The following is a 26750-nucleotide window of genomic DNA, read 5'->3' as shown; positions in this document are numbered from 1 at the left end:
AAACCTTCTGCGTGACTTGCTGCAGCTTCTTCATCAGCGCTTGCTGCTTTGCCTTGCACTTTTATGTTATGGAGGTAGTTTCTTTCTTTAAACCTCATGAACCAACTTCTGCTAGCTTCACACTTTTCTTTTGCAGCTTCCTCGCCTCTCTCAGCCTGCGTAGAATTGAAGAGAGCTAGGGCTTTGCTGTGGATTAGGCTTTGGCTTAAGGGAATGTTGTGGCTGGTTTGATTGTCTGTGGAAACCACTAAAATTTAGGCTGGGCGCGGTGGCTCACACCTATAATCCCAGCACTTTGGGAGGCCACGGCGGGCGGATCACTTGAGGTCAGGAGTTTGAGACCAGCCTGGCCAACATGATGAAACTCCATCTCTACTAAAAATACAAAAATCGAGCTGCAACACTAGTTCAGCTCATGCACCAGCTGAACTAGACCCAGGTGCCAGAAAGATACTAGAAAAATGGCGGAGCAAGAACAAAGAAACAATCCTTTGGTTCCAGAAAATCTCCTGAAAAAGAGGAAGGCTTATTAACTCTCAAAGCCACCCAGGCAAAGCAGGCACTTTTGGCAAAGAGGAGCAGAGGAAAGGAAAAGGGCTCAGGTTTACGCGACTGGAATCATTCCTACATGATTCCTGGCCGCAGAAACGTGACAAGGTGCATCTCAGACAACTAGAAGTGAACCTTCTTGCCTTGGAGTTGCCAGATAAACCTTCCTTGGCCTTTGTTGTACGTATCAAAAGAATTGATGGTGTGGCCGGTCGTGGTGGCTCATGCTTCTAATATCAGCACTTTGGGAGGCTGAGGCAGGCAAATCACGAGGTGAGGAGTTCGAGACCAGCCTGGCCAACACAGTGAAACCCCATCTCTACTAAAAATACAATATTAGCTTGGCGTGGTGGCAGGCACCTGTAGTCCCAGCTACTCGGGAGGCTAAGGAAGGAGAATCGTTTGAACCTGGGAAGCGGAGGTTGCAGTGAGCCGAGATCGCACCACTGCACTCCAGCCTGGGTGACAGACCTAGGCTCTGTCTCAAAAAAAAAAAAAAAAAAAAAAACGCAAGGAATGATGGCATGTGAGTTTACCGGTGCAGAAAACCATTGCAGGATTTGCCTAAAGAAAATTTTTAGTGGTGTCTTTGTAAAAGTCACCCCCTAGAATCTAAAACTGCTGCATATGATGGAATCTTACGTGACCTGGGGATTTCTGAATCTGAATTCTCTCTGGAAATTCATTTTGAAACATGGTCAAGGTCAAGAATAAGACCATCCCTTTGACAGACAGCACAGTGATTGAGGAGCACCTGGGGAAGCATTTCCAGGAGATCTCATGGTTCTTGCGCCCTTTCCACCTGTCAGTGGCCCATCACACTACCAAAAATAGTAGGCTTCCTCAAGGGGATGGGCTCACCTGGCTATCAGGGTGAACACATCAATCAGCTCATCCGCCAGCTTAACTAGACGCAGGTGCCAAACTGCAGTAAAGTTTTATCAGTGAAGTGGAAGCGTGTGTTTTGGGGCTTTTTTGGGAGGAATTTTTATCAAGTATCTTCAGAGAAGATGATTTCTTGCTTAATCTTCAAAAACCAGAAAGGAAGGGTCAAAGAAAAGACAGTCGCTTATGTTCATGGCAGGCACCTCTCATCATAGTCAGTTCCAAGGAAAAATTCCAGCGCTTTCTACATTGGCTGCTGCGTCTTCTGAAATCAACAGATTCCATGTTCATCTTCTATGCTAGGGTTTAATGTTGCTAAACGAGTCACTCTAGCATTTGTACAAGGCTCCCTGAGACTCCTGCAGCCGTCGACCAAGCCCAGGGACATAATTGAATCTGGAGATTCCTGGGGCCTTGTTTTGAAAAAGACTTGAAATACACATAGGAAGAAAGGCCCAAAAATAAATGTTCACTTGTCTCTGCAAAAAAAATAAAAAAATAAAAATTAAATTAAAAAATAAAAATGCAAAAACTAGCTGGGCATGGTTAGTCCCAGCTACTCTACTCAGGAGGCTGAGGCAGGAGAATCGCTTGAACCCGGGAGGCAGAGGTTGCAGTGAGCTGAGATCACGCCACTACACTCCAGCCTAGACGACAGAGTGAGACTCTGTCTCAAAAAGTAAAAATAAAAAAAACTTTTCATATCAGCAACAAGGTTATTTCCGTTTCCTGTCATCCATGTGTTCACTGGAGTAGCACTTCTAATTTTCTTCAAGACATTTTCCTTTGCATTTACAAGTTGAGTAACTGACACAAGAGGCCTAGCTTTTGGCCTGTTTCAGCCTTCCACATGCTTTCTCAGAAAGCTTAATCATTTCTAGCTTTTGATTAAAAGTGAGAGACAGGTGACTCTTCCTTTCACTTGAACACTTAGAGACCACTGTAGGGTTATTAACTGGCCTAATTTCAATATTGTTGTGTCTTGGGGAATAGGGAGGCCCAAGGAGAGGGAGAGAGATGGGGGAATGGCCAGATGGTAGAGCAGTCAGAACACACACAGCATTTATTATAGTTTACCTTCTTACATGGGCACAGTTTGTGGTGCCCCAAAACAATTTCAATGGTAACATCAAAGATCACTGATGACACATCACCATAACAGGTAACGATGAAAATGGGTTTCCTAATAATGCAAAGGGTTGAAATACTGCAAGAATTACCAAAATGTGACACACAGTTGTGAAGTAAGCACATGCTCTTGGAAAAATGGTGGCAGTAGATACAGGGTTGCTACAAATTTAAGTTACAAAAAGTGCATTATCTATGAAGCACAATGGATTGAGCCCAGTAAAATGAGGTAGGCCTGTATTTTTTGGATACCTAATCCAAATAGAGCAAACATTTTACAGTTCAAATTTGCCCATCAGTAGTTTTCTCCATGGATCTTCTCTGTTAATGCCACATCTATCTAGAGTAAAAGTTGGATTCAATATTGTGCTATCAATTTATCAGCTTGTTGAAGGTGAACTAACATAAGTACATGCTGTGTTGTGTGTTCCGTGTGCAGATACAACACAGGTGAGCTTTCCACAAGCCTGGGTCTTCCCAATGGCAGGGCTTCACACGTGCAGGCCAGCTAGGGAGAAGGGGACAGGTGGGGCCCAGCGGGAGCTCCATGGGCCTTGTCTCTTGCAACAAGGAGATTTTGCTCCTTAGCTCAGCAAAGTCCAGGTTCTTGTCTCACGACCAGGAAGAAGTAGGCAGGCGGACACTCGGAGAGTGAGTGGAGTAGAATGCACTAAGCAAGAGGGAAAACTTAAAGGGAAGGGTCCTGAAAGCAGATAGTGGTTCTCCTTTCACAGTTGAATACAAGGGCCTTTATATACCTGCTGATGGGGCTGGGTTCCCTATGTCTATCATTGCGAATTCCTGGAGTCTCCACCCCGTCCTTCCAGTGCAGGTGCGGGCCCTTAGTTTGAGCCACTCTACACTGATTTATTTTCCTTACTGTGCGTGTGTTAAGGGATAGAATTTTTCACCGCAAGCATGTTTGGGCGAGCCCCCTGTGCACGACGACCTTGGCGGGTCAGAGGTTCTCCAGGGAGAGTTCTCTGCCTCCTGCCTCTATCAACTCTCCAGTCTGCAGTCTGGCCCCCGTGGTCCTGCAGATCTGGTGTTGATTTTGCAGGGTGTTTGGAAAGGTACCTGTGGGTTTTCATTTATGGAAGTGACTGAGTGCCAACGAGAAGAGGTTAATGGCCTTGAAAGGAGAATTTATTACTTACATCACCTAAGAGAAGGGAGCACACCCCACCATGCAGGACACAGGGCAACCACCAGTGTGGGTCAGGAGGCAGAAAGGAGCCAGAGAAAAGCGTGGACAGGAACCTTACTGGGGCTTCCTCGGGAAGCGCAGTGCGGGGCTGGTTTGAGTAATGTTGGTGGGCTTTGGGGTAGTCTCTAGTCGCCTGGTACCTGGCCCGGGGATGTTTTAAGGCAGGGAAAACACTGGCTTTGGTGTGTGTGAGATAAAATGGGTGGTTGGCTTACTTCCAAGTTCTTTACTAAATTGGGGAATTAGCTGGTCCTGGGAGGGCAGTGTCTTTCTGGGTCTGTAAGTCCCTGCAAAATGTTAAAGTATATCATAAGATACAAAAAAAAAAAAAAAAAATTAAACATGATTAATACACTGTGAACCTAGAAGTAACCAGATTTTAGGAAACTAACCTGTAGTAAGTAAACTCACAGGGATTGGTAGCTAAGCCAGAATATGCGTTTATTAGTTTGAAGGGAGGAATGTTTCTTCCAGTGACCAAATCTTTAAGTCTGCCCTCCAGAATATTGACCGAATGTTCTGCCCTCTAGAATGGAGTAATTAGGAAAGTCATTAGTCACCTTAATTTCAAACTAGCTTGGTTTATGTGGTAATCAGAGCAAAGGGTGACGTGGTGTACCTGTGCCGTGCAGGGACTTGGTGAATTAATCACTTCTCCCAGAACACCCTTCAAGGGCCACCTTCATGCCTTCCCTTTTCTTTGCTTCTACGCTGCTGTTTTCTTCCCACAGAGAGGCCCTCTGCAGTCGATTAGGCTTCAGCTACGTAAACAATAGGCACAGACCCAAACGATGTCAAACTACAGTTCTCCTGCCCGTAGGCTGACACGCAGGTCACTTTGATTGGAATTTTGAGTGTCTCCAAACTCTGTACACTTTCACAGATGGTCAATTACAGTGCTTCTCTGTGGAGTTTTACCAGCGTAGCTCTCAGAATTCCTAAGAGTTTTCTATTTCGTAGGTTACACTCTCTACAGTACATATACTCAGACAGAAAAATATGCTTCATGAAGAGAGCCCTAAAAAATCTCATCTCTAGTCCCAGTGATGCCTTAAACTGGTTGTGTGACCTTCGTAAACCTCAGTTTTCTTTGTTGTAAAATGAAAGGTTGGGGTCGGTGACCTCCAGAGTCTATCCCGCCTCTAGCCTGCTCTGAGAGTGATTGCATTTGGCACAATATGCAGTTTGCTTCGCAACAGTAGCAAAACATCACACATGCAACTTATCATCATTGTCTCTCTTTGGATTTCCTTGAGTTTTCCAGTCTCATTAGGGGAGACATCTCTGGCTTATCGCACAATGACATCGTGTCTTGTAACTTAATTTCTGGGGACAACACATTGTGCTGCTACAGGCACAGTGCTAATAATCAAGATCGTATGTTCTGCTTACTGTGACTTTTTTGTGGTTTCTGGGGGAAAAATGCAGATGCTTTTCAATTATTCCAAGGGAATTTTGATTAACCCCCTGGGTGGAGTTCTCTGTGCCACCTGCCGTGGGAAGTGAGTTTTATTGAACAGAAGGTAGGGACTGAATTGCTCATATTTGTTTTCTTTCTGGTACCTATCGTATTATTTCAAGCTCAAGCATTTTAATAAATATTTAATAAATGCCTGTCTAAAATAGGCCAAAAGTGTCATAAACTAAACCTCTTTTCTTCTTCAATTTTAAATGCAAATGAGTTCATTTGACTTTTAGTGGAATTTCCAAGATAAAGACTCATGTTTTTCCTTTATGTATATGAAAGTTATTTTTGATGGCGTAGTCAGTGTCCTGCTTACTACACATTTTAAGTATTAGCCTTTGGAAACAAATTCCTTAAATTCATTGCAACGTTGCTGCTTTTGTTGCCATTCTTACAGATAATTTTATATGTTTACTGTTTCTCTCTGGCTCTCTCTCTCTCTTTCTCTCTCTCTCTCTCCCTCTCCTCTCTCTCTCTATCTCTCTCTCTCTCTCTCTCTCATATATTGAGACAGGATCTCACTCTGTGGCCCAGGCTGGAGTGCAGTGTTACAGTCATGACTCACTGCAGCCTCGATCTCCTGGGCTCAAGGGATCCTCCCACCTCAGCTTCCCAGGTAGCTGGGACTACAGGAATGCACCACCATGCCTGGTGAAATTTTTAGGTATTTTTTGTAGAGAAGGGATTTCACCACGTTGCCCAGGCTGGTCTCGAAATCCCAGGCTCAAGCCATCCTCCCACCTTGGCCTCCCAAAGTGCTAGATGTGAGCCACTGTGCCTGGTCATATATGTCCATTTTGCAGGCCAGAATTCTTTGACTGTTTGATTTACAGAGAATTTTCAAATGTCTGCCTCTAAGGACTTTTGTAGCAATTTTATTGAGATACAATTAACATATAATTCACCCACTTAAAATGTAGGATCCAGTGGGTTTTGTTTCTTGTTTTTGTTGTTTCTTTTGTTGAGAGATAAGCAACAAATACATTTTTAGTATAATTGTGTTTCATTCAATATTTGGGACATACACTAACACTTGCTATTATTACCATTATTATTACCATTATTATTCAAGCTGAGGTCTTATTCCGTTGCCCAGGCTGGAGTGCAGTGGCTCGGTCACAGCTCACTGCAGCCTTGAACTCTTGGGCTCAGGTGGTCCTCCTGTTTCCGCCTCCCAAGTAAGTGGGATTACAGGCGCAAGCCACAGCACCCAGTGATTCATTGGTTTTTAGACTGTTCACAGAGCTGTGCTACCATCACTATAATATTTTGGAACATTTTCATCACCCCAGAAAGAAGCCCTCTACCCATTAACATTCACTCCTCACTCCTTCCACGCCCTCCAGCCTGTGGTAGCCACTGATCTACTTTCTGTCTGTGTATACCTTATTCTGGCCATTTCTTAGAAAAGGAATCATACGACGTGTTGTCTTTTGTGGCTTTCACTTAGCATACTGGTATCCACGGTGTAGCATGTGCCAGTACATCATTCCTGTGTGTGGCCAAATAATGTCCCATTGTATGGATATACCACATTTTATTTACCTGTCAGTTGGTGGGTGTTTGTTCTGTCTTTTCGGCTACTATGAATAATGCTGTTATGAACATTCCTGTATGAGTTTTTGGGGTGACAAGATTTTACTTTTTCTTGGGTGTATACCTAGAAGTGGAATTTCCGGGTGGTGTAGTAACTCTGTGTTTAACTTTATGAGGAATTCTCACGCTGTTTTCCAAAGTGGCTGCACCATTTTACCCTCCCACCCGCAATGGAGCGATCCAGTTCTTCCACATCCTCACTGACCTTCGTTATTGTCTTTTTTATTATGGTCATCATAGTGGCTATGAAGACAGGCTTGTTTTTAAATATTCTCTATGTGGTATTCTGCCTTCTTCCCTAGAAATCATAATTAGTGCAGAAATAGCCCAAATTGTGTATGTTAATTTGTTTTATTGTTTTAAAACAAACTTGAGCCCCCAAAAGCAGCAAAGCACATACATTTCAGTTAATAATATATTTTCTAGGACGTTTTTGTCTCTTCTCAAATGAAATGATTTTGATATTAAGCACAGAGTTCCTTTCATTTTCTTATGCTCATTCTCTCTCTTTTTAATGGTATCACATACTGTGCAGGAAGGTCATTATATAAAGAGAGGAAAAAAGAATAATCAGCATAGAAGAGAAAATCAATGCTGTTTGTATAATTTTTAATAGGAATGTTGTAAAATTTTGAGATTTAAACCAACTAATAATATTTTTTGTACATTACTGGACAGTTTCCCTTTGTTGCCTGTGAACTGATAGTTTGCCTTGGAAACTCAGATAGTAAAAATATTTGTCAAAGCTTCAAATACCAGTGTTTTAATTCCTTATTCATTTAGATATTAATCCTGTTCTGGAGACCACCTACATGTGTTTGTAAGGGATGTAATAACTGACACTGTATTTAATTAGCACTAATATTGTGAAAAAAGAAAAACATATTAAGTGTCTTTCCAAGTCACTAGTTTGAAATTAGCAGAAGTGGGGAAGAAAAAGTCCTGTCTACCCCCCCCCCACCCTTAGTTTGCATACCCATGGAAGTTTGTGATCCATTTACTCATTCATTTATCCAAGTATTTGATAGGTACATATTTTGTGGTGGACAGTGTTCTAGGTTTTGGGAAATGGACCAATTTCAATAGGACAGAAATCTGAATCACAAATAAGCATCCAGTGGCAACCAGGTGTTATACACACTGCACCTAAATACAAATTCATATGCATCAAAATCACCTTCATGTGTCACACAGTCACCTTTCTTAGTTCTTCATAGCAAAACTAGGGGACTCTGACGTCAGTCCCCAGAGTACCTGGTTGAGGGTTGGGGCAGAGCAGTTGAATAAGGGAGTAGAATGAATGAAGACTTTAGACTCCAAAGCTCGTCAGTTTATTCTGCCATGTTTTAGTTTTGTGGTATTAAATCTCTACAGAAATTAATTATCTTGCTTCCTTTCTTGAATTCCTTTTCAAATGTTATAGTTTGAATGACCGAGGACGCCTGCTTTAAAGTCGAGCACATGCTAATTTACTGGCTATTTGCTTGGCCTCATTTATTCTCTCTCGGCACAGTTTCTGGGTCTGTAAAATGAGAGTAATTGTACCGTCTACCTCATTGGTGACAGTGAGAATTAAATGAGTTGGTGCATGCATAGCACTTAGTATAGTTCCTGGCTCAGTGTTACCACCCAGCAACTAGCAGTGTGGAAATATTTCACACCCAAGAGTAAAGTTTTATTTACCTTTAGGAGACAGGATCCTGGGAACTTTCTGGTTACCATAGCTGCTTCCTAAAGGCAACTAAGTTAGATGTGGAGTTTCTAATTCCTGTTGGAAATTCAGTGAATAAGAAAATACTACTGAAAGTTACACAATTTTCTGCATGTTAATGATCTGATATTATACAACTTTAAGTTTTCAGTGCCCATTCGGGTGGTGCAGGTGAGAGACGGGGGCTTTGCGGGCAAGGCAGTGACCCTGCTGATGAAGGGAAGAGAGTTATTAAGCAAATAATTTTCAAAAAATCATCCAGAGAGTACTGTAGCAAGGATTGTTCCTAAAAAGAACTGTGGTATTCCTTGTTGAACAGCAAGTTTGGGCAGTGTACGGTAGGGAAATCTCAGGAATGTTATAAACAAAACAAAATGATTGGGCGAGCCCCATGAAGTGTGTGTTCTCCTGTGGGCAGTCGCAGAGTCGCCCTTCACCCCTGGGTCCTGATTTCTCAACCTCTTCATTGGACTGTCTCCTTGGTGCCTGGGAAAGAAGCTTCTGCCTTCCCTGGATTGAACGCAGCCCTTCTTGTCCCGTCCACTGAGCATGAGGAACAGCTGGCCACCCGTACCTGACAAGGCCTGCGGCCACGGGCAGCACCCAGCCCTCTGCTGACGGCCACTCCAGGTTGCTGCTGGACATGGCAAGCTCGAGCTAATCGGGCCTTTTAGGCTTTTGCTTCTCGGCAAATGATCAGCTGTGAACTGCCCTCGGCCTAACTTGGTCTTGTTAGTTCAGAAGCCTGCAATTCATTGCATTTTACCCTGAAGAAGAAGGGCAGGTCTGATAACTTATTTATTTTTCTGTGGATTTTTTTTCCCCTTTGACCCAGGAAATTGTCTGTCTTCAACAAGCTAGTCTTGTCTCCTCCAGAGAAAAGTTTTGAGTCCTCCAAGGAGCGGCCTGTTGCCGCTGTGGCCTGCGGTCACTGGGTCACACCAGAGCCCTGACAACTGTCTCCCTTCCGGGGCCCAAGTGGACACCAGAGGTGTTTGGGGCTCTGGGATCGGCCTGTTCTGGCGAGGGTCTTTCCCTCCCACTCTGGAACTGTAGCTTCTCAGCCCTTTTCTTGATGCTGGGCGGGTGCCTGGGAGGCCCCACCCCTTCCCTGGGGGCCCTGGGGAAGTCCCCAACTGAGAGGTGCGAAGACCTGGGTCCCCTCCCCCAGCACACTCTCAGCCTCTGACTTAGTTCTCACAGGAGGAGGGAACAGCTTCCAGGAGCTGCTGCTGTTACCCTCACACGTTGGTGAGGAGGAAATTGCCTAGTGAGGAGGGCTCGCCTGCCTCTTCACAGCCAGGCGCACCGCACAGTGGCGGCCTCAGGAGTGGTCACCCTGGGAGTAGTGACTCCTCACCTCCTAAGCGGCCCTGGGGCGTGAACACTCATCCTGGAAATCCTGCTAGGCTGGCTTAAGGGAGTTGCTTGTGACACCTAGAATGCCTTTCGGGATAAGCCTATAAAAAGGAAAGAATGGGGCTCCTCTTATTATAGTGGCAGAATTCTTGGTACTAGAACTGGTAAGACAAGAGAAATGGAAGCTGACCAACTTTTCTCTTGGCCCAGGGTTCCGAGGGATAGAAACACACATGTAATCTGGCTCTGCATGCACCAGAACCTTCTCACTCCAGGCAAGGGACAGCCACAGTTTCTGGGACGTTACCTAAAAACACAATAATCCCACTTATTCTCTGACAGATAATCATCAGTCATAGCCCCGCTACCCACTTTTATTAAAGAAATAGCTGGGCCTTGTAGGTTAAGCTCTTTATATACTGGGAGAAGGCCATGTTATCCATTCCTCAAATCCTCAGAAATAAAACAAAAATGAAAGCCCATTCATAACAGGAACGCCTAATCTTGTAATGAGGGAATCACTGAGCGTGGCACAGGGAAGACTCCTGAGAGATTCTGATGGGGTACAAGTGCGCGACCAACGTCCTAGATTCAGTGGGCCCTTGAACAATGTGGGGGCTAGGACGCCAACCCTGTGCAGTCAGTAATCTACGTATACCTTCTGCCTCCCCCAGAATGTAACTACTAGTAGCCCACTGCTGACCAGAAGTCTTACCAATAACGTAAACAGTCATTTAGCACATATTTGGTATGTTACGTGATTATATACTGTATTCTTACAATAAAGTAAGCTAGAGAGAATGTTGGGAAAATCATCAAGAAGACAATGTATTTATTCATTAAGTGGAAGTGGATCATCATAAAGGTCTTGCTCTTCATCGTCTTCGTGTGGAGTTGGCTGAGGAAGAGGAGGAGGGGTTGATCTTGCTGTTTCAAGGGCAGCAGAGTCAGAAGAAAATCCACATTGAAGTGGCCCCATTCAGTTCAAATCCGTGTTGCTCAAGGCTCAACTGTACACCAAACTGAGAAATGATTCCATTTTTAGTAAGAAATCGCCTACTCTAAGCCCTGCTGCTTCCCTTTGCACTTGATGGCAAGGGTCTTTAACTGTGTCCCTGGAGCTGGCTTGGCTCCGCTGACAGAGGCTCCCCGACAGTCTGACAGGCCACTTTCGTTAGAGGAGAAGGTACCCCCTCGCCTACCTGTGTTTTCTTACTTCACGGGTCTTGATTCCTGACTCAGGAGCACCTGTTACAGAAAAGCCCCTGGACTAGATCTACTTCTATGTAATGAAAACTCTGTGGAGCATTGACTCTGGCTTCTAACACATTAACCAGTCAGGGCTTTCTTCTGAATAGGACGGTCTCTTGACTCTTTGATACTTGACTTTTGAACCAGACTGGGTGAGGCAGAGCTTCAGCACATATTTTACCAGTGTCTTCAGTAAATGCCTTTCTCTTTGCAAAGCTCCGTATTACTACCAAAACTTAATCCAACTGAATTGTAATTTCTGCTCACCCACATTCATTGAGTACTATGTCTCCTTGAAAGAGCTCAAACAAGGCACCTCCTTGCAGGATCTTCACCACCAGACCCTCATGATAGTCACCTCCTCATTAGGCTGAGACACATACACAGTGATTACATTCAGACGCAGAGAATCCTGTGTCTTAAGACCTTGTGTGACCCTTGTAATTAAAGCGTTACACTTAGCAAAGGCTGACAGTGGGATAGGGGCTGCCTGAAACTATTCAGCCATAGCCTGGTCTCTGCTTTCTTTTTACAAATGGGAGATTGGCTAAGGCAGACACGGGGATGGCTAAGGAGGGATAAAGGACGTGACTTCCATAGAACCTTTTGTTCTTAGAGGGACCTCTCCATGAAACACAGTGAAACTAGATCAAACCAAAAAGCGCCCTCAGCTCCAGCAGATTCTGAGAGAGAAACCACCTCTTCCCTACCGAACCTTCTCACCCAATGCAGACTGAGTTTCTGAGTGTCAGAAAGTCAGCTTTCCGAATCCCTAGAGAAAGTAAAAATCTCCTTGGACACAATGGGTTTTCTTTGCTCCCTGCATGACAGTCACGAAGGGGGATGCGAAATAGAGAACTTGAAAATGCGGCTTTCTGAAGGGAAGTACTGTACAGTAACCCCCCTTCTCCGCGGGGGATCCGTGCCAAAATCCCCAGGGGATGCCTGAGACTGCGGATGGGACCGAACCCTGTATACGCTTGCCTTTAATGCCTTTTCCATTTTAACTCGGCACTTAGCCCACATTGCGGCTGTAACTTTTGCAGTTTGAGGTACAGCAGCAAAACTAGCACAAATTTCTTTGTCCTTTTTCACAATTTCATGGATAGAAGATTCATTCTTACTGTAGATCTTAGCAACCTCAGCATACTTTTTTTTTTCCCTTAAGTTGAGAACTTTCACCTTTTCACTAAAGGAAGCACTTCACGGCTGCTTTTTGGCATATCCAGATTGCCAGCATCATACTCTTGCACTTTGGGGCCATTGTGAAGTCAAATAATAGTTCCTGCCAGGCACAGTGGCTCACGCCTGTAATCCCAGCACTTTGGGAGGCCAAGGCAGGTGGATCACTTGAGCTCAGGAGTTTGAGAACAGCCTGGGCAACATGGCAAAACTGTCTCCACAAAAAAAAACACAAAAATTCACCGGGCGTGGTGACACATCCCTGTAGTTCCAGCTACTTGGCAGGCTGAGGTGGGAGCATGGCTTAAGCCCAGGAGGTGGAGGTTACAGCGAGCCAGGATCATGCCACTGCACTCCAGCCTGGGCAACAGAGCCAGCCTCTGTCTCAAAAACAAAAAAAAGGAACCTGAGCACTGAGACCGCCTGACGGTAGATCTGGTAACCAAGGTGGCTACTAAGTGACTGGCTGGCGGTGGGGGTGTCTACAGTGTAGAGACGCTGGACGCGGAGAGGAGAGGGTTTATGACCCAGGCAGGACGGAGCAGGACAGCACAAGATCTCCTCAAACTGCTCAGAATGACTCACAATTTAAAACTTATACATTATTTATTTCTGGAATTTTCCATATAATGTCTTTGGACCATGGTTGACCACAGGTAACTGAAACCTTGGAAAGCTAAAACCTTGGATGAGGGGGGACTACTGTAATATAATACTTTACAATTCCTGGGATGAAAGCTCAGGCAGACCCTATCTATGCATTATTACAATGTACCATCAATTCAAAACCATAAAGCTTTAGAAACATAGTTGCCTTTATTCCTAAAATATTGAATATGAATAATAATAATTTATGCTTTGTCTTAGAAGTACCTTTTTAATATGATTGATGTGTATTAATCTGTTTTTTCTTCTAATGTGAACATTTCTGTAACAGTCATTTCCCCTGAAATATCTAACCTGTGGGTGCCTGAGACAGCTTGTCAGCTGGGAAGAACAATGGTGGCGATAGCCACTTGGGGCTGGTTTGGTCGCGAGTGCAAGTGTGGTCACAGCAGCTAGAACAGAGGGCTGTGTGGAGAATACGGGTCGGGTCAGAAGGCAGTAGCCACGAGGGATGCAGAGTCGAGAGAGAATTTGTTGATTGGAATAACTCAGGTTGACTTTCAGGATGAAAAGAAGGGGCCAGTAGAGAGGGAAGAGAGGACAGTTGATGTGGCAGGCTCCCCGGGAGAAGGGCAGAGCGAGATCAGGGGCTCAAGTGGAATGCCTGAGTGTGGTGACAAGAACGCTGCCTTGCGAGGCTGGAGACGGAGCCAAGGATGGGCAGCCTGGGAAGGCTGGAGAGGGAAGCGAGGATGGGTGGCCTGGGAAGGCTGGAGAGGGAAGCGAGGATGGGCGGCCTGGGAAGGCTGGAGAGGGAAGCGAGGATGGGCGGCCTGGGAAGGCTGGAGGGGGGAGCCAAGGATGGGTGGCATGGGAAGGTTAGAGAGTGTAGACTGTCAGGGAGCTGCTAACCCACTTAGAAATACTCTATTGACATAACAAGGTTTTTTTGTTTTGTTTTTTGTTTGTTTTTTTGAGATGGCGTTCGCTCTTGTTGCCCAAGCTGAAATGCAATGGCGCAGTCTCAGCTCACTGCAGCCTCCACCTCCTGGGTTCCAGTGATTCTCCTGCCTCAGCCTCCGGAGTAGCTGTGATTACAGGTGCATGCCACGGGTGCAGTGGCTCACACCTGTAATCCCAGCACTTTGGGAGGCTGGGGCGGGCAGATCATCTGAGGTCAGGAGTTCGAGACCAGCCTGGCTAACATAGACATAACAAACTTCTATTTCAAAAGTTCAGTCGTGGGCACAAGTTGATTTTGCGTTACAGTCTTTGATAGTGAATGTGCATACTATTTTTAAAGCTGTATTCCTTAGATACTACCATGTTATCTAATGTTTCTAATAATGGAATTAACAAAAAATGACTGCATCATCCAAATTTGACTTTGTACTAACATCATGCTTGGCGTATTCCACATCCCTGAAGGTTAACAAGAGATAAATTTGGCCTAGACTGGTCTTTTCCTGAATTCATCACTTAAAAAAGGAAAAAAAGAATGGGGAGGAAAAGCCACGTTTTACTTTTATAATTTTTATTCCATCATTAAAAGTACAACTTGCTTTATGATCTGAAGAAATACCATCTAAGTCTTTCTATTAGGAACAAAAGTGAGCCTTTCAGGGAAAAAAAAAGCAGGGCTTAATCTGCATTCACCCTTTGATGTATTCCTAGATTTTAAAAAGCTTCCCGCCGTTCTCAGCCACGTTGAAACAGACTCAGCCATGTGTCCGGCGCTGTCCTTTTCTCCTCTCAGCACACACTTAGCCGGAGACACCTTTCGGCCAGTGGGCCAGGATTCTTCCATTGCATCTTCAGCACGGGACCACTTGTGCTGGCTCGTTGGGAGTTTCGCTGCTCAGTATTCCTTCCCAAGGCAAAGACTCTTAAGTTAATAATTGGTTCAGAAGAATAAACTATATCGCCCTCTTGGTCTTCTTTTGGACATTTCTTTAAGATGAGGCTCTTATTGGTATATCCAGGGTACTTTACTGAGAAATAGAAAATGCTAGCTGAAACAAGGCATATCAGTCTCGAGGTACGAAATGGGAAATGCAATCGGTAAATTTTGCTTTTAAATAACAACGGAAGCCCCATTTTATTGCTGCCATTTTTAGTCATTTTGTCATTTTTTAATAGCCTAGTTTTCTATTTTAGAGAAGTTGCTGACCAGTATTTAGAGAGCACCTCCTTAATCCGCACATCCTCTTGTGTGGTAGTGAAGTGATGGGTTGGAGTCGTTTTTAATGCTGTTTCCATTGATGGACATTATTACCAGAAGGAGTGCTTTGTGCCAGCTGGTTTCATGGATGGAGGAAAACAATCTGGGTTTCAGTTTCACAAATAGAAAAACAAAACCTGAGAGGAAAAGGAAGTAATTCGTTAGCAGTGGCCACTGTGCAGAGTAGGATAACCTGCCTTCAAAGATTTTTGTTTCATGCACTATAATATAATGTTTAATAAATACTTTACTTCAAAGAACCTCACTACAAGAAAACTGGCCGCTTTCCTGCTATTCTTGTTCACCGGCTCAGTATGACTATAAGTAGCTCATATCCGGTCCTCTGTGGTCTCAGGTGGTCATTTGTGTATATGATCCTTAAGCTGAATCTGTGAGGACTGTGTCCCTATTTTAAGTCTTTAGCAAATCCACAGTGTTCTGCAGGAATTGATCGAGGCTCTCGTGAAACCCTTGACACTTTAACCCATCTTGAGGAAAATGCTTAGATGCTAAAAGCAGTGTGCATAGGGATTACGTCCTCCAAAAATAGAAAACTCTAAATTTACTAAGCAAGGAGTAGAGAAACTCATCAGACTGCACCTTAAGTTTTTGATGTATTGTGATCGCTTCTGCACTCCCATTCTAGACTTCTAAACAACACGTTCAGTATCTTTGAGATAAAAGCTGGACTGAAGTTACAGAAGGAGCATTGCAGATGTTTGAATTTTTGTTTTTCCCCTGTAGATATATTTGCCATATGTAGAATTTGAGAACCCACGATTGATACCAGTTTCTTCCAGATATTAACAGATATCAAATTGACAGCTAGAACTCAGAAGAAACTAATGGAACCCTGAAAGAAACCATTGTTTTTTCCACTATAAATCTTAACCCAGCAGCATGCTCAGTCTGGGTGGAGCCAGTCACCTGGGAAGCCGCTTCACACCCATTGTGAATCGGCTGCCCCGGGAGTCTGGTGAGCACTTCGGTAGGAGCCACTGCTGTGAACTCTTTTGCGAGGTCTGGTGGTGACTGGTTTGGTTTTTATTGCTCCCTGTTTGATGCACTGATAGGACCTAGGGCTGTTCTTAGAAATATAGGCCTGAGATGACTTAAATTTCACACTGGCTTTCTGTCTTCCGTTTCCACATTCTTCTCGCTCTCCCTCCCTTCATCCCCTCTCTCTCTCATAAGTAATGAGTTTAAAATCAAAGGGAAAGGATTGCTTTAATATTTAGCAGTCTAAACAGGGGGACAGGGCTGAAGAGGAGGAAGGGAGTGAATGGGTGTAGCAGGGAGAAGCTGCTGGGCGCAGTGGCTCACGCCTGTAATCCCAGCACTTTCGGAGGCCGAGGCGGGTGGATCACGAGGTCAGGAGATTGAGACAATCCTGGCTATCACGGTGAAACCCCGTCTCTACTAAAAATACAAAAAATTAGCCGGGCATGGTGGCAGACGCTCGTAGTCCAGCTACTCGGGAGGCTGAGGCAGGAGAATGGTGTGAACCCGGGAGGCGGAGCTTGCAGTGAGCTGAGATGGCGCCACTGCACTCTAGCCTGGGTGACAAAGTGAGACTCCGTCTCAAAAAGAGAAGCTGTTCCCACCCCGTTGCTTTAATGACAGTGGAAAAGGTGTGTGGATTGGGCCTGTGTTTCTCTATCAGCTACTTTGTTCTTTAAAGCACTGGCTAGCTAAGCCATCTCTTTTCCCCCCATATTTTGCCTCCTCGAGTGTTTGCCTAGAACCACTTGGCTGTGGCAGCCCTGCTGATGGGACAAGGTGCTCTGTAAGTTTCTAGGCAAGGTTTCTGGATCCGTGTTGAACTTGAACGCAGATAGCACAACCATATTGTAACAGCTCCTTACAAACCAGTCAGCACATGTGTAGTGAGCATTTCTAGAGTTGAATTATTGCTTAGGTCAATTGTAAGAGGAGTTTCTCTGAAAGAGTTCTGCTCTTTGAACTGGCAACCCCAACTCTAGAACTTAAAGAATTGTTTTTGTTAATTTTGCTGGCAGGAGATTCATCCAAGTTTCCTAAACTTACTACAAGGATATATACAGAGGCCTTAAGGGATGGCCAGCCAGCCAAGCCCTAGGGAACGTCTTATCTGGCAGTTCTCGGGATCCACAGTGGCTTGGGTCATAATGATAATACTGTAACTGGGAGAGCTAATGTACATGGAGCACTCTGTATGTGTGAGGCACTGTAGATTATCTCTTCATTTAATCTTCTCATGAGATAAATACAGACGTTAAATAATTTTCCCAGGGTCACATAAGCTGGTACTAGGAACGGGGCTTAAACCAGGGTTCCTTAAGAACAAAAGCTATGAGGCCTTAGCGTCATAGACAGCAGCTCCCAGGTCTTACTCATCCTAGTGCAGTCCCATTAGCCTGCCTGAGCTCCCCCTAACACAGGACTCAGCCTCTGCCCACTGGGGCTTTCATTCCCACTACCATCCACAGTTTCCGCATATGGCCGGTCGGAACCTGTCATAGTGTCACGAGCCATTCTCTAAACCGCCGTCTGCCTGAAAACTGCCTCATTCTCTGTCATTCCTGAAGGAAGGACTCTGGCTGGCCCATCTCATCTTTTCTCACCTACGTGTTCGATGGATCCCTGGGTAATCTGAGGGCTGATGTTCTTCAGTCTGTCAGCCAATCCCAGAGATGGGAGGCAGAGTTTACATGACGCTCTGAATACTGCCACCTAGGATGACTCCTGCAGGAGAAGTACTGAGACCCAGGTCCACCGTGGGAACCAACTGGATACGTTTCCAAAGATTTATGTCAGTGACAGTCACCACCATGTCCTTTGTATACACAAAATAATTAGAACCTACCTGACTGGCCATCAGTAGGAGTTTGATTAAAGAAGTTTTGTTGTTCCATATGGGAGAACATTCATACGCAGCCGTTAAAACAGTGATCAGATGCAATATGAACTATATTGTATAGTATAGTATATTGTATATTGTACTATACAACTATATTGTATAATATAGTATAGTTATACTATACAATATAGTTCATATTGTTCATAGTTCACATGGAAAGATGCAATATGAACTATATTGTAACATGAAAAAATAAAGTTAAAATGGCCTGTGTAGGATATTGTTTTGTTTTACAAACACAAAGTTGAGGCTGGGTGCAGTGGCTTATGCCTATAATCCCAGCACTTTGGGAGGCCGAGGCAGGAGGATCACTTGAGCCCAGGAGTTTGAGACTAGACTGGGCAACCTAGTGAGACCTCATCTCTGCAAAAAAATTCAGAAAAAAACAATAAGCCAGGTGTGATGATACATGCCCACGATCCCAGCTACTCAAGAGGCTGTGGTGGCAGGATCGCTTGAGCCCAGGAAGTCAAGGCTGCAGTGAGCTGTGATTGTGCCACTGCACTCCAGCTTGGGCGACAGAGCAGAGAGACTCTGTTTCAAAAACACGAAGTCCCCACAAACATAAAAGGCTTAATCCAGGAATAGTAATAGTTGCCGAACTTGAGCAGAATTCTCTTCATGCTCTTCTGTTAGCGTCTGATATTTTATAATGAGCATATCCCTTGTATATTCAGCAATATATTTGAAAAATACATCAAAGTAAAGGAGTTGTGCTAATTAAAAGTAACTGAAATGAAAAATGTTGATTATTGAGGAAGAAAAACAATGACAGTAAGACATAGAGGCCTCAGCAGTATTACTGACAGCTCAGTCAACTCAATCATTGTTACCTGTGTAATAGAACGAATTCAGGGCAGAGGTTCTGAACTTAAGCAGTGTTATTACTAAGGTGCTTGAAGGGGGAGCCCGCATTTCTTTAATAGCAACACTCCAGATTTCTGACATCTGAAAGTATCACACCATGAATTTTTTTTTTAACTCAGAAAAACCAGGAACAACTTCAAATCACTGAATGATGTGTTAACCAAGTTTCTGACTTTAAGACTTTATTGACTCTGAATTGACATAGAATTCTAAGAATTTCAGTTAGCTGATTGTGTGTGTGGTATGATGTTTAAAGTAAGTTTGGGAAATGCTGGGTTAAATTAATGTTTTTTATTTCAGGACGTCTCTAAGTCTTTACTAAGAGATGCCTTTACCACGTGGATGTCTGTTTTGAGTCTCCAAGATGGATATAGAATGCAGCATTTCTCCAACGAAATTTGACCACTGAGTCCTTGTTTTCTTTGGGCATGTACTAAGTAGGCTTTCCCAGAGCTCATTTTGCGGGATACCACAGGAAATGCTGTGTTTGGACCTTTTAATTAATTTATTTTTTGAGACAGGGTCTCCCTCTGTCACCCAGGCCGGAGTGCAAACTTTATGTTCAAAAACAGTTGGTGGGGTGCAGTTTGCAGACCTGATCTAGAGTGGTGCTTCCTGAGGGAATTCTAAGGAACATTATTTTCAGGGCATGTTAATAGCTAATGTGAAAAAAATAAAAGCAGGGGTAAGGGAGTGGCCCATGGTAAAACAGATCGGGGGGAAACTGGGAAAAGTTCACTACAGCACTTTCCACTAACTTTATCTGTGAGGCAGGGTCTTGCTCTGCTGCCCAGATTGAAGTGCAGTGGTGCAATCCTAGCTCACTGCAGGCTGAAACTCCTGGGCTCCAGTGATCCTCCTGCCTTAGCCTCCTGAGTAGCTGGATTATAGGTATGTACCACCACACTGGCTAATTAAAACAAACAAAAACAACAACTTGTAGATACGGGATCCCACTATGTTGCCCAGGCTGGTCTCAAACTCCTGAGCTCATGCCATCCTCCAGTCTCAGCCTCCAAAGCGGTGGGATTACAGGCATAAGCCACCATGCCCAGCCTCCACCAACTTTAAAATGCTAATATGCAATATTTTTGCAATTTTTTTCAAAATCTCAACTCACAGATTACTGTGTTTCCTAAAAGCATTTAAAAAATACATAAGACAGGCCGGGCACAGTGGCTCACGCCTGTAAATCCCAGCACTTTGCAAGGCCAAGGCAGATGGATCACGAGGTCAGGAGATTGAGACCATCCTGGCTCACACGGTGAAACCCCGTCTCTACTAAAAACACACAAAAAATTTGCCAGGCGTGGTAGTGGGTGCCTGTAGTCCCAGCTACTTGGGAGGCTGAGGCAGGAGAATGGTGTGAACCTGGGAGGTGGAGCTTGCAGTGAGCCGAGATTGTGCCACTGCACCGCAGCCTGGGTGACAAAGCGAGACTCCCGTCTCAAAAAAAAAGGAAAAAAAAAAAAGGGAAGAAAGTTTTATCGGAACACAGCTTTGCTCATTCCTGTATGTACTGTCAGTGGCTGCTTTCACATGACTGAAACAGAACTGACAGTGTGACATACAGAACTGACAGTGTGACATGCAAAACAGGTAAAAAAAAAAGATTGCCATCTAGCCCATTATAGAAATAAGCTGGCTCACCTCTGACATAGATGATTAGTCATAGGTAGTTGTATGTGCAAATCGACTTTAATTTCCTTTTTCTACTCTAGCATGAATACATGCAATTGAACAGCTAATATAGGTGTGTGTATGTGTGTGTGCACATATGTATGTATTCTAAAATATTGTAAAATGTCAGGTGTTGCAAATAACATTGTTAACTGAAAGTGATGGAATGGCCGGCTAAACTTAAATTTATTGTGTCAAAAAACGAAATGTACCAGACAATTAAGATAATTTTACCTAGGCTACTGCAGTAGGGGTAATGTTTATTAATGACAAATGTCTCAGAGAAGAGGAAGAACTAGGGTTTTATAAACACAGGTGAACAAGGGAGTGGTCCAAGAATTAACGGGGTTCATGAAGAAGAGTGGAAGTCTATGGGGAAGGTGGCTTTGCCTCCAGCTATTTCCTGGGTTAGGAAAGAGGAGGGAGATTCTGTAACTGTTTCTGTGTTGTAGGAGCACAGGGCTCAGGGTTCAGCATTGTCAGTTGTCAACAGAATCAGTAAGTGTTATTAAATAGCGCATGGTGTGGTTCTGGCACTGAAATGGGGTTGTTTCCTAAGGCTGTATCCATGGCCACCTCTGCCTGTTTCCACAGTCTGTCTTGCATTGCTTCTGTTACCTGTATCCTGGTCAGCACAGTTGATGGTGAGTCATTGCTTATTGAAATGAATGAGATGGCAATAATGAAACCAGCTATTATAAATTAGAGCAAATATACACATCCAATGCGTTTTAAATGCATGTTATCTCTGGAGTAGTATCACTGGGTTGGTTCTATTTCAGTTTGCCTTTGGCATATTACTATACTCCAAGGAATATCATTTTTCCCTCTGTAAAGTCTTCGTCATGAAAATGGTCACCGTAGGTCTGATTTATGTTTTGGATCAGTAACAGGTCACAGCATAGATCCCATTCCTACATCAAGGTGAACAAGACCCTCACACTTTGGAGGGAGATTAGTTCCTTTGTAGAAGAACATGCACAATTAGATAAATCTGTTCAAATGGCTTAGATGACCAGAGCCAACATCTGATTACTATGAGCAAGGCACTTTTCTAAACATTTTTAGTATTTTGTGAACAGTTTTGTTAAGGTATACTTTACAGATAACATTCACCTCTTGAGCTACAATTCAATGAGTTCTCGTAAACTGAGTTGTGCAGCCATCACCACATTCCAGTTTTAGCGCATTTCCATCACCCCTAAACTTCCTTTCTGCCTGTTTGCGGCCAATCCCTGCTCCCTGGCCAGCCACAGGCAAGCACTGTCAACGTTTGGACAGTGTTGGATTACCTAATGGACTCTTCAAGACAGTCCTGTGGGGTGTTACTGTCATTCTCTCAGTTTTACGAGGTGAAGAAGTGAGGCACTGAGGGCACTCAGGGTGGTTTCAAATGACCGAGGCCAGGTGCTCAGGGCCCAGAACGCTCTCACCCACTACAACTCCAGTGAGCTTCAGAATCACCTGCTGAGCTTGTTTGACCACAGACTTCTGGGCTCCACGCTTGAATTCCTGGTGCCCTAGGTCTGGGATGGGGCCTGACAATTTGTATTTATAAAAAGTTCCTGAATAATGCTGCTGCTGCTGCTGCTGCTGCTGGTCAGGGGACCCTGCTTTAAGACCTCCTGGTCTCTGCAATTTCAAACGTTGTAAGAAATAGTCACTCATGTGATTGGTTTGTGTGCTTAGTGCAGACTGTACAAGGATTTTTTTAAAAGCAAGTATTGTTCATTCTCAGGGAAGGAAATGTATGTTATGAGATGGAATTATATAATAAACAGAACCATTAAGTGTCATCTGAAAAGTGGTGTTTTCAATGGCGGGAAGTAGCATCGCTGCGTATTGTGTGTGTGTACGCGCCTCAGCTTTGTGTCATTGTGTAACTTTAATTTGAAAGAACGTCACGTGACTGCTGTTTTCATTTCTGCCTTTTAAAAAGCAGACAGCTATTCAGAACAGCAAGAAGCAGACCTAAACTTTGTTCGTACGCCCCTAGTCACAGGCAAAAATGGAAAGGGTAATTTACCAAAAAAGAAGAAAATAGAAAAAAAGGAAAAGAATAGAAAGTACTGACTCACTGCAAACAGCTGCAAAACGTTGCCCTTGGGATAGAGGTTAACTCGGTTGTGAAATAATGGCCAAGGCAGTGCAATCTTAATAACTTTTTCTTAGCCCTGGAGAAAGCTTCTGGATTGACTGTGAGGAGCTTGGCAGAAGGTGCTGCAGCTTGGTGGCTGGCTCAGCGGGAGGCCTGGGATTGAAAGCTCGCGGTTTGCACAAGCTCTTTTGGATTTGTAACGCTTTTATTTTAAATCTCCAATACATGTAAATATTTTGGTCCCTTTTTTTTTTTCTCTATTTTTTAAAATAAAAATATCTTAGTGAATATGAGTTAAATGAGAATCAAGTGGCTTCTGGGCCTCCCTGAAAGATCAAGTGGAAACATTGGATGACTCTAATGATGCCGAATTATAATCCATAAAGCACCTGGGCAAAGTTCAATCAGGGGTCCCATTTCAGAAGTTTTTTTGGAATGTAGGCAAAGGATTACTTAGAAAAGGTCCATCTACTCGGAGAGGAGGTGGTTCAGTATGACTTTCACAAGAAGCCTTAGTCCCAGCCCCACGGGGCTGCTTAGATGGACTCTCATCTCTTTTTTTTTTTTTTTTTTTTTTTTTTGAGATGGAGTCCCGCTTTGTCGCCCAGGCTGGAGTGCAGTGGTGTGATCTTGGCTCACTGCAAGCTCCGCCTCCCAGGCTCACGCCATTCTCCTGCCCCAGCCTCCTGAGTAGCTGGGACTACGGGTGCCCACCACGCCCGGCTAATTTTTTGTATTTTTAGTAGAGACGGGGTTTCACAGTGTTAGCCAGGATGGTTTTGATCTCCTGACCTTGTGATCCGTCCGCCGTGGCCTCCCAAAGTGCTGGGATTACAGGCATGAGCCACCGCACCCGCCTGACTGTCATCTCTCTAAGCAGCAAGAGACAGTGGGAACTGCAGAAGGGTGTTTGCAGCCTCATGCTGTTGACTAATGAATTGGCCACAGGGTTGCCCCTGGCACCTTGATACGGACAGGAGACAGGGAAATACTGGGTAGAAGAGGGTGGTTCCCCAGCAAAGGCCCCACCCTCAAGCCTGGAAACCCATGGCCCTAAATGGGAACAGGCATTCCCGTTTTTGTGCCCAAATGTTGCCTTTTGGCCCACCACGGCCCCCTATCCTGTATCCATATAAACCCCAAACCCCAGGCTCCACAAGCAGAAGAGTGGCAGAGCAGTGCAGCAGAGGAGGAGAAAAGAAAAGGTGCGCCTGAACATTGAGAGGAGTTCTGCTGGGGAGGGTAGGAGAGATCAGCTGTGGGACCGCCAAACTCCAGGGGAAAGATGATCTTCCCACTCCATCCCCTTTCCAGCTCCCCATCTGTCTCACCGAGAGCCACCTCCATCGCTCAGTAAAATTCTCACATTCACCATCCTTCAAGTCTGGGTGACCTCATTCTTCCTGAATGCTGGCCAGTTCTTGGAAACCCCCCCCGAGTCTTGTGGTCCAAACTGGGAAAATATAGAATTAGTCAAAAGACTGAAGTCTTGGTCATCTACATGCTTGCAAATTCCAGCCTTCCTGGCCTGTGAGTGTTGCATGAATATAGCAGGAAGTCAGCACTCTACCATCTTTCACAAAACATGATGTGTTTCAGTCCATGCCCAGTGAACACTGTTCTCCACCTCCCTCCCTCCCAACTTGCTTGCTTTCAGCTTCTCTTTAAAGTACACTTTAAAATTGGATCTTTTTCATTCAGACATAGAGAGCAGTGGCATATAAGCAGCAAACATTTGACCGGGCATGGTGGCTCACACCTGTAAACTCAGCACTTTGGGAGGCTGAGGTGGGTAGATCACGAGGTCAGGAGATGGAGACCATCCTGGCCAACATGGTGAAACTCCGTCTATACTAAAAATACAAAAATTAGCTGGGTGTGGTGGTGCACACCTGTAATCTCAGCTACTCAGGAGGCTGAGGTGGGAGAAGAGCTTGAACCCGGGAGGTGGAGATTGCAGTGAGCCGAGATCATGCCACTGTACTCCAGCCTAGTGACAGAGCTCTGTCTAAATAAATAAATAAATAAAAGGCAAACATTGACCAATTTCTCATCTCTTAAGCCATTGTTTGTTTAACGGAGTAGTAGATGATGTGCGTTGTTGTCTAACAAGAACATTGTCCCTTGCGGGACTGCACTTAGCATTAACCTTTGGATGCCATGGCTAGGTCAGGATGCCAGCCTAAGCAGTCTTGACTTTAGATTTGAAATTCCGGCCAGGTACGGTGGCTCACTTCTATAATCCCAGCACTTTGGGAGGCCGAGGCAGGCAGACCACCTGAGGTCAGGAGCTCGAGACCACCCTGACCAACATGGAGAAACCCTGCCTCTACTAAAAATACAAAATCAGCTGGGCTTGGTGGCGCATGCCTGTAATCTCAGCTACTCGGGAGGCTGAGGCAGGAGAATGGGTTGAACCCGGGAGGTGGAGGTTGCGGTGAGCCAAGATTGCACCATTGCACTCCAGCCTGGGCAACAAGAGCAAAACTCTGTCTTTAAAAAAAAAAAAAAAAAAAAAAAAAAAAAAATTTGTAATTCCTTCAACACATTACATGACAAGTACCTCTCGCCTTATCTACTAGTGAAGACTCTGCCCGGCTGGCTGGCTTCCTGACAGTTCTGTGGCGGTCTGTTGTTTCCTGTGTACACTCCTTAAATTGTGCCATCCCTACTTCTGGAAAGCTCACCGTTTCCTCTACCCCTATTTGATTTATTTTACCCCAAGATTCATCTCAAATCCTCCCTGCTCCCTAAATCCTCCTCTGACTGCCTTAGTTCTCCCTCTGAAATTCCGTAGCATTTCATTTACTCAACACAGACTCAGAGAAATTTGTTGGTAGGAGGGACCTTAGAACCACGGTTCTCAACTGGGGCAGTTTTGTACCCCAGGGGCTATTCGGTGATGTCTGGAGACATATTTGGTTGTCACAGCTGGGAGGGAGTGCTATGGCATCTAGTGTGTGGAAGCCCGAAACCCCGCTAACCATCCTACCCAACACAGGACAACTCCAAAACAAAGATTAATCCAGGCTTTCGGCTGCCATTGGGAAACTTGTCCACATTACCACCGCATACCTGGTTCTACGATTTTCCTCTACAGGTGCATGTTCCCGAGTAATTGCACACTTTGTAACCTCTCGTAGTCCCTGTAGCTAGTCTAGTTAATTTCTGCTCGTCATGGAAAATGCCACCTCTCTGAAATGGCCAGCACTGGAGAGACGAGATTGCTGCTGATGGTGAGCCCAGGGGACTACGGTGTCCCTTCTATTTTTGTTAACTTGTAGTTATTTGTAGGATGGTTGCCTTTAGGGCAGCTTTTTTTTTTTTTTTTAAGTTTGTAAAGCTTGTGAGAAAAATCCTTATTTGTAAAGTAGCTCAGCATTATTTGGAATGTTCTTGCTTCTCATTTATGACTACCCAATAAAGAAAATACCTTTTCCTGTTCTGCTGTCCAGTTTGTTGGGTTAATTTGGGAGATAGTGTCAGCACCCTGGAATTGTGCCAACTTCCAATTAGCACTCTTTGTAACCACTGACTTCACTTTCAAAGTAATTACCGCAGATTTTCTCACTACCCTGAACATAGCCTACACGCTTTTAATCCCACACTTATTTTTTTCTCATCTAAAAGGAAAACTTATTTTAGATGTTCATACTTTTTAATTTTTTAAACTTATTTTGAAATAACTTCAGACTTGGCGAAAAGTTGAAAAACAGTAATACAAAGAATGTCCAGGTCATTTCACCCAGAGTCCCCAAATGTTAACGTTTTATCAGGGCTATTTATTGTGTATTCTCTCCTTCTCTCTCCCTCTCTCTCCCCACCCCCACCATCTATATATGTAAATAATTGGTATCTTCTGAACCATTTCAGCAAATTGCTAACAATACTTAAGTGTGTATTTCATCGACACAGGACAACACTCCCTTATGTAACTGCAATGCAGTACTGTTACCACAATTGGGAAACCAACATTGAAACAGCACTGTTGTCTAATCTACAAACCTTTCAAATTTTGCCAGTTTTCCTACTCTTTAAAATGTTTT

General features: G+C 44.3%; 1 protein-coding gene and 1 pseudogene across 1 annotated transcript in view; both read left to right on the top strand.

Annotated features, from left to right (window-relative positions):
* LOC105477975 (propionyl-CoA carboxylase subunit alpha) overlaps positions 1-26750 on the top strand; it is a 440790-nt gene that overhangs the window by 378693 nt on the left and 35347 nt on the right. The gene's annotated exons all lie outside the window — the stretch shown is intronic.
* On the top strand, positions 459-25795 carry LOC139359056 (ribosomal protein uL30-like; annotated as a pseudogene).

Source organism: Macaca nemestrina, chromosome 16 (genome assembly GCF_043159975.1).
Source record: "Macaca nemestrina isolate mMacNem1 chromosome 16, mMacNem.hap1, whole genome shotgun sequence".
In the NCBI taxonomy this organism is placed as follows: Eukaryota; Metazoa; Chordata; class Mammalia; order Primates; family Cercopithecidae; genus Macaca; species Macaca nemestrina.
Note: the sequence above shows the minus strand (reverse complement) of the source record. Positions and strands in the feature narration are given on the sequence as shown.